This window comes from Trachurus japonicus, chromosome 8 (assembly GCF_045865225.1).
Source record: "Trachurus japonicus isolate A0001 chromosome 8, Traja_1.0".
NCBI classification, from domain to species: Eukaryota; Metazoa; Chordata; class Actinopteri; order Carangiformes; family Carangidae; genus Trachurus; species Trachurus japonicus.
The window spans coordinates 698244-707476 of NC_140914.1; the positions used below are offsets into that span (position 1 = coordinate 698244).

A 9233-nucleotide genomic window follows, 5' to 3' on the forward strand; every position below is an offset into this window, starting at 1 on the left:
ATCCATAAAAATGGAAATAAATTAGACCCTAATAACTACAGAGGGATCTGTGTGAGCAGCAACCTTGGGAAAATATTCTGTAGTATCCTGAATTCCAGGATACTAATCTTTATTCAAGAAAAAGATATACTTAGTAAATGTCAAATTGGCTTTCTTCCAAATTACAGAACATCTGATCATATATACACATTACACACCTTAATTAATAAACATGTCCACCAAAAAAAGGGAGGGAAAATATTTGCCTGTTTCATTGATTTTAAAAAGGCTTTTGATTCCATTTGGCATGAAGGACTTTTCTTCAAAATCCTTCAAAGTGGACTAGGTGGTAAAACATATGATCTCATTAAATCTCATTAAACAGATGTCTTGAAAACAAATATCATTTTACACTAAACAATAGGCTAATTGAACATACAAAACATTACACTTACCTTGGTCTGACTATATCTGCATCAGGAAGTTTCAATTTGGCAATAAATGCACTCAAAGATAAAGCACGTAGGGCAATGTACGCATTCAAAACCAAACTAATCAATATCAATGTTCCAATTCGAATTTGGACAAAAATATTTGATCATGTAATTTTACCCATAGCTCTGTATGGAAGTGAGGTCTGGGGTCCACTCAGTTGTTTACAGTGTGAGTTATGGGATAAACACCCAACAGAGGCCGTTCACACGGAATTCTGTAGAAGAATTCTGAAAGTTCAGAGAAAGACCCCAAATAACGCCTGCAGAGCAGAGCTGGGTCATTTTCCATTATTACTAAACATCCAGAAACGGGCAATGACATTTTGGAACCATCTAAATAGTAGCCCAAAAGACACACTTCCCTTTAAAACATTAAAAACCCAAGAGCTGAACCCAGAAAACAGCCCCCTCACTCAGCTGATGGAGAAACTCAGTAACCTGGCTCCCATCAGCTCAGCCTCAAAACACCAGAGAATAAAAATTATCATTAATCAATCAAAAGATTTATATTTAGAATATTGGGAAAAGAAAACAAAAACTCAAAGCAGACTAAATTGTTATTTAACTCTAAACAGAGAATATAAATTGGCCGAATACCTCCACTCTGTTAGAGACATAAAACAAAGACTGATCCTGACCAAGTACAGGCTGAGTGACCACCAGCTCGCTGTAGAGAAAGGACGACACCGACAGACATGGCTGCCCAGAGAGCAGCGGATATGTGCTCACTGCTCCACGGGAGAAATAGAGACAGAGATGCACTTCCTGCTCCACTGTGACAAATACTCTTTAATACAGTAAGAGACGCTCACTTTAAAGAAATAAGTAAGAAAATCAAAAGATTCCACCTACTAACACCAGAGGAGAAAATGTCCATCCTGCTCGGAGAAGGGACAGCAGCTCCTCTGGCAGCCAGGTATGTGTCTGCTTGTCACAACCTGAGGGACTCTTTAGCATCCTGACTTGCACCACTGTTTGTACCTGATTGTACTGGATTTTATTGTTGTGTAGTTTTATGGAATATTGTTCACTTGTTATTGAATATTGAGATGTGTATATGTACTGTATATATGTTATATTGAAATGTATTTGTGAGTGATTTGTGCAGTGCTTTGGCAACAATGGGTTTCTGTTACTGTAATGCCAATAAAGCTAATTGAATTGAATTGAATTGAGAGTAAAGAGAGTGAGAGGACAGAAGAGAGAGGATGAGAGTAGAGAGAGAGGAGGAGAGTAAAGACAGTGAGAGGACAGAAGAGAGAGGAGGAGAGTAAAGAGAGAGGAGGAGAGTAAAGACAGTGAGAGGACAGAAGAGAGAGGAGGAAAGGAGAGAGAGTGAAAAAGAGAGAGGAGTATGTACTATTGCTTTCATGGCAATGCCAACTTGGTTTTGTTCATTCTCTGAAGTATTCTGGATGTAGTGTGTCAACATTTTGTCAGACACTGCTATCCAAATGTGTTTGTTCTGTGTACATGATGTGGGATGTTTGTTCTTTATGCCCATGTTTTACTAAAACATAACGCAAATTTAAGTCTGTGTGATGTGTTTTAAAACGTGAAATACAGCAGAGAAGAGAGAGGAGGAGAGTAAAGACAGTGAGAGGACAGAAGAGAGAGGAGGAAAGGAGAGACAGTGAGAAAGAGAGAGGAGTATGTACTATTGCTTTCATGGCAATGCCAACTTGTGTTTTGTTCATTCTCTTAAGTATTCTGGATGTAGTGTGTCAACATTTTGTCAGACACTGCTATCCAAATGTGTTTGTTCATGCCCATGTTTTACTAAAACATAATGCAAATTTAAGTCTGTAATGTGTTTTCATGCAGATTTTAATATAGTTGACGTTCACTTAATCCAGTGATTCTTAAAGTGTGAGGCATGCGCACCTCATTTATAATGGCAATTTATAATCAGTCACTACTCACTATATAGTGGACTATATAGTGACTACGCCATTTTGTAGTGCAAATTATTATCCCCTATATAGTTGACTCAATGTATCCCATAATGCAGCGTGAAAAGTAGTGTACAACCGTCACTAACCAAGCAATATATCCCTGTAAAGTTTCTCACTTCTTCTTATTAACAATAACTCTTGTACTCACTTGGACAGTCATTACACTCTTTGACTTCTCTTTCCGCTTCCATACATGTTACGTACTGTGACGTCATCACGCATAGTCACGCTCACACTCACAACGTGAGTTGCCAGACACTACATCCCTCCTCTTCTAGATAATGACTTAAATTACAATAACCCATTATACAACCATTAACACTACTTAAAATGTTGACAATGTACCAAACTGTAATAACATCTGTAACCTTGTAATACTGTTTTCCAGTCCCTCCAGGAATTCGCTATGTTGCGATCGCAACAATTAACGCAAATTCAGCAAATCCCCGCGAATTTTTGCCATCTTGCAATTTTGTACAATCACCGCAACTTTTCTGCAAATTGGACCAATTGTCAGTGCTTTCCGCGAGTTACACAGCAGAGAGTGCGGGTCTGGACGGAGCGGTGGTTGAAAGTGAGTCCACGGAGGAAGGCCGTGGCTGGGCTGACGGCAAGAAACTTGATACAACGTGCACAAAGTGATAAGTAAAGGAACACAAGCTGAGTTGAACGTGTTGAGTGTGTGAGTTGTCCTGGTTGACCACCCGAGCCTGTGTCAACCCCGCAGCACTCGCCGAGGGGGAATCCAGTGAGTGCGCCACTGCAGGGCCGGAGCGGAGCAGCCGGCGGCCAGGTGCCCCTTCCCCCATCCTAAGGCCCTGGCCCTGGACTTGAGCAGCCACCCTCCCCTTTTTATTCAAAGACTGGACTGTTTTAACTCTTTAACCGCCATTGACGAGAAATTCCGTCATTCGCGATCGAACGGTTTACTGCCAATGACGGAAATTTCCGGCAATCCGTGTTTACAGTGCCATATGATAGCGGGGCTTGCTGTGCACCTTGTGAAATGGTGCTGGACTAGCTATATGAAAATCAAGTGAAGAAGAAGCTTCTGGAAACAATACAGGATGTATCCAGAGCGAGCGCTCTGAATGTATCTATTTTCGCGGGCTTTGGCAATACTTTAACTGACAGCGCAACAACAACAACAACAACGTCAGGAAGCTGTCACCCAGCTGATCCGCCGGCAGACAGGACCAAGAGGAGCTGTAAAATGCCGGTCCCGAAAAGATTTTCAGGCGAGGAGGCACTGGACCAGATTTTTAACATTAATAATAATGAAACTGGATCGGAAATAGATGACGACGAGGAGATGACACCGGGCGACGGAGTACGGAGTTTTTCTCCGCTGACAACAGCTGGTATGGCAACAAATTTAATGTTCATACAGTTTTGTCAAAGTTACTAGGTAGATACATCTGATTACTGTTTATCCCCGACCGGAAAGCTGACATCGCAGCGGCCGCCGTCCTTTTGCCGCACCGGCTCACTTAGGTCGAGTGTAAACAAATAAAAAAAAGAGGAAAAGAAAGTAGCCTAACGGCTTCCTTGTTTTGAGTCTATTTATATCTGGGTTGTCAAAAAGTTTATTTTTGAGCTATGAAATCATGATCAGGATCATGTTCATTGTTTTCCACTGTACCTCGGACCCTCACCAGACACAGTCTACCGCGTCCTGGACCCGGCGTCCCGAACCCGGCGTCCCGAACCGGCGCGGACCGACTTAATTCTCGGTCCTGCCGGCCCGTTAAGAAATTTACCTAGGCTACATTTAGGAGCCCATACAGATTCATGGTCATCTAGGAACAGCCCACTGCTCCAGAGCAGTTACAGTAAAGAGGCAGGGGTGTGTGTGAGTGAATGAGGGAGAACTGTAAACTGCCCCCCCCCCCACACACACACACACACACACACACACACACTCCCTCCCTCACTCCTTGAGAGCAGACAGGAAAAACAGTAAAAAAGCAGGTGTCAGTGAGATAGAGAGATTTTAATTTTTTTTCACCCGTCATAACGAAAATGGTATCAAGTATTGAATATTTTCCTGAGTATCGGTATCGAGTTGAACATTTTAGTATCGTGACAACCCTAATTGATATTCATAAAAACATTGACGTTATTTTATTGTGATATTTCTGAATCTACAAGGCTCAGATCTTCTTCACCTTCACCATCTCCTCCTCCTCCTCCAACTCCTTTTCCATCCACCAGAGATGAAGAAGGTAGCTGCTTGTTATTTTGATATCTGGTATTATGATTATTAGGTTCATATTTGAGGGCTTTACTAAGAGTGTAGCGCTATGTCTGACATGTTAGAGAAATCAAACTGAGATTTATGGTTTATTTTTACTACAGTTATTGAAACAGAGTCAAGTGAGCCGCAGCTCCGGTCCTGCTCTCCACTCCCTGCTGGCACAAGTGAAAGAGGTGGGATTCAGAAAAGGCCCTAATCTATCTAAATATCGATCTAATGTGTCTGTGTAGCCTATAAAGTATTCTTATAATCATTTACAGGTCGAACAGACCAAAGAACAGACCACAGACGGAGACGAGGAAGAGGTTGGTCGATGACATCTCATGGGTCAAGGACCCGATTCCCTTCATTCCCACTTGCCAGAGATGAGGAAGGTAGCTATGTCTTGCTAAATTGATAATCTGATATTATGTTTATTATTAGATTGTAGCATACTTGCCATATGCCATATGGTGAGTGTTACTAAAAAACAAATGGTCTGATAAGTGAGAAATGTTATTCTAATTTTTGTGTACATATTATTGACCAAACTGATATTTATTAATTTTACTCTTGATATTTCACAGAGGTGAGTCAGCCCAGATCTTCTCCCACCCGGTCCCGTTCTCCACTCCCTGGCTCAGATGAAAGAGGTGAGATTTAGAGAAGGCCCCTGAAAACTGTCTTTTGTATGAAGTAGATGTAACACGCCTAGGCCATTTTGTATCACAGCCTGCTTGTATCATTGCACTAGTGTGAGGCAGTAGTAGTCACTGTTAATTATAATCAAAATGTCCAAATGCCTCAGTGTCTGAGTCTAACATTTTTGGTTACATTCAGTCTTAGTGGAGACACAAATCTTTATGCTACACTTTTAACTTTTGTCTAGTAGAGTATCTATTATTTCTTGACAGTATTTAGAAGGATGTCTGTGTTTTATGTTGATCTCATATAAATGTTCTTTCATTTTGTTACTTACAAAATGACAATAAATCTTGATACCTGATTTAGCACCCTGACAAATATGTACTAATTTAGTTGTATCTATATAACCATTTACAGGTCGAACAACTCAAAGGGGCAGACGTCAGCCTCAAAGACGAGGGCAGACATCAGCCTCTCGTAGGCGTGGCGCGGCTGCTCGGCAAACAAGGGCTCCAGCTCCTCATCCTGAGTGGCAGGACACAAACTGGCAGCCACCAAACCATCCATTCACCGCCAACCCTGGACCTGCGGGTAAAGCTGCTGATCTTGAATCAGAAGATCCGGCTGATTTTGTTGAGCTCTTCCTGTCCAATGAGCTGATCCAGGACATTGTAGCACAAACTAACCTGTATGCTGAACAGTGTCTTGAAGCCGAGCAGTGTTTGACACCACAGGCTAGAGCTCATGCTTGGAAACCTGTTACAGTGTCAGAGTTAAAAAAGTTTCTGGGGCTTTTTTTTCTCACTGGCATCATTCGCAAGCCTGAGCTGGAGATGTACTGGTCTTCTGAAGAAATTTTAGCCACCCCCCTACTTTAATAAGGTCATGTCTCGCAACCGATTTCAAATTATATTGCGCTTTCTTCATTTCAGTGACAATCAAGCAAGGCCAGCCAATTGCACTGACAATCTGTATAAAATCCGCCCCGTCTTAGATTATCTTATCTCGAAATTTCGTGAAATGTATCAGCCCAGTGAAAACATTTGTATTGATGAGGGTATGCTTCTGTGGCGTGGCCGCCTAGTTTTCAGGGTGTACAACCCCCAAAAGCCAGTCAAGTATGGCATAAAATCCTACATCCTTTGCGAATCAAAAACAGGATACTGCTTCAACTTAAAACCCTATGATGGACAAGCCTCTGCCCTTGGAGACACAGTCGTCTCTCTTCTTGATCGCCTAGCAGGTCACGGCTACAAATTATTCATGGATAATTATTACAATTCGGTTTCATTATGTGAGCGCCTACTTCATCTGGAAACCCATGTCTGTGGTACATTGAGGAAAAACAGAGGTGAACCACCAGTCCTCCAAAACATCACTAAAGCTGACCTTCAGGCTGGAGAGACAATCATGCGTCACAATAGTAATGTGATGGTGATGGCATGGCATGACAAAAAAATCGTAAAAATGGTAACAACCTTCCACCAGAACAACATGGAGAATGTCAGTGTATGGCAGAGAGGCCACAAAGATAAAGTTGCCAAAACAAAACCAGAATGCATTGTGAGCTACAACAGTGCAATGAATGGCGTAGATAAATTAGATCAAAATATTGTGTACTATCCATTTGCTCGAAAATCGAGCAAATGGACCAGAAAATTTTTGAGATCAGTCTCTTTAATTCTTTTGTGATCTATAAAGCAAAGAACCCACAGGACAAATACAACACATTTCGGTCCTTCATTGAAAGCCTCGTGAAGTCTTGGACCAGACAAGAGCCTGTGGCACAAGCTAGTCAAACTGCGGCTGAGGGAGAAATACCTCCACCTCAAAAAACACCTAGAGCCCCCTACAACTATGACCCAAGGAGCAGGCTGGATAACAGAATTGCTGCTCATGCTCTTGTCCAGATCTTGCCAACAGCAAAAAAGCAGAACCCGACCAGACGGTGCAGAGTATGTGCACGAAAAGGGGTACGTGGGGAAACATTTTACTACTGTAAAGGATGTGGTGTCCCCTTACATAAGGGGGTTTGTTACACTGAGTACCACTCAAAGGCACACTATGCCTAATTGTTCTGCTGTTTTAGGCAGCCAGAAATCAGTTAAAATGGAAAACAAAAAGGGAGAAAAACGTAAATAAGCTGTGCCCCTGTGAATAAGTTACAAAATGTGGTGTTTTATTATTCTAAATATTATTGATTTTGTTGAAAATGAAATATATTCCAAGTGCATTTATGTGATTGCAAATATAAATCTGTAATTATTAATAATATGTATAGAGAATCAATGTTATATTTAAAAATCTGTTTGTTTTTACAAAAATCTATTTTTAACAGCTTTGTGTCTGAACATTCCGTTTTTTGTTGAAAACTGTCATCATTCAACTGTTGATAAAAAAAGAATGAATGAACAAAGAATAAATTGTTTTTTTTTTAAATGACAGTAGAGACTCTGTCCTTTCCTTTGGTATTTTAACCTTTTACTAAATCATAGCACAACATATTCTGTGGGTCCTCAAAGATTGTTGAAAATGCCCAAAAACGCTGGCACTGGCTGGCCACTTGTAAAGAGAATGCTGGCAGGGAAAGAGTTAATGGCATTTTAAAACAGTTATTTTACCACGACAGACATTTTAATTAAAAGTAAAACAACTTTCAACTCTATATAATTTTCCTGTGCCTTTCTTCAGGACCTCACATTATTTTGTGACATTTCGAAATTTTCAATTTTCCTTTGATTTTTAATTATTCAGAACAAAACTGCAACTTTTTTTTTGCAACTTTAGCTGTCTCCCGCAATTTAATCGCAACAAAAGCAATTTAATCGCAACAAAAGCGCTTAAAACATCGCAACATGCACATTTTTTCAAAATGTGGCCGCAAAATCAGGCATTTTAGGCCGCAACAATCACAAAAAAAGCCCGCGAAATCCTGGAGGGACTGGTTTTCTCAACATGTTACACTTATAACAGACTCAATTATAACATGACTGTGACACGTCTTCATGCTCAATACTCTTGCATAGAAAACATAAATTCCACTTCGTTATACTATAACCAAAATAGTTTTGTTAAGGCTAGGGATGTATTCAAACTTATAGAGTTCTCAATTTCAATTTCACAAAACCTTCTTCAGTTTACTCAAAATATAGCTATCAAATATATCAAGAAATCTTCAATTTTGGAAACTTAAACTTCTTCCCTTTACACAAAATGTAACAAAGCAGTAATCTTTAGCTCAGAGTTCTTACTATAGATGCATTTTTTTCAACCTGAATGGCGTGGGGTGGACTACCCTGCCATTAACTCATTGAGTGCCGCGCTCCTCTCCAAAGTTTTGTGTACCGGCAATTTAGACCATTTTTGACGATTTTTGTAGAGCCACAGTGTATTCTATATTATTGCCACCAACACATACTGTGGCTCATTTGAAAGGTGAAACTGTATGCTTCAAATGGCCACAAACCGTTTGTTTCTACGTGCCTCTGTTCCTGAGAAAAGTCAAGCTAAACATGGCTGGGTTTCACCAAAATCCCTCCTTTTTTTCTAGAAAAGGAGATAGAGCGTCTCTTATGAAAGGTGCTCTGTTTGTGTCTGTCGCTCTTCTGACACTCGCATTTCTGGATCAAAGGGCTCGTGTAAGATAAATATATACGACAATTGTTGTTCTATTCACAAATCCACCATCGGGGGCGGGGGGCGCCACTAAACAACAATAACACAGACGCACCGTGCCGTGTCACAGCCTCTCGCCGCGGAACGTGAGGGTCTGTCGGCCACAGCGGCTCGGGAACACCGGCCCCACTGGTGGTCGCAGTCCTTCTGTGGTACGGGTCGGTGATGCCGGTCTGCTTTGGCCCAGAGACCATCACATTTTACCGCGGGAGGACTTTGGGGAGGACACGGTGTTGCTCCAGATGAAGA

At 41.2% G+C, this 9233-nt stretch overlaps 1 long non-coding RNA gene across 1 annotated transcript; it reads left to right on the forward strand.

Annotated features, from left to right (window-relative positions):
• Nucleotides 1-4695: 4695 nt before the first annotated feature.
• LOC146982241 (uncharacterized) lies at nucleotides 4696-6094 on the forward strand. Its single transcript, XR_015036337.1, has 3 exons — nucleotides 4696-5059; nucleotides 5252-5317; nucleotides 5727-6094. It is a non-coding gene; the product is annotated as an uncharacterized LOC146982241 (long non-coding RNA).
• Nucleotides 6095-9233: the final 3139 nt, after the last annotated feature.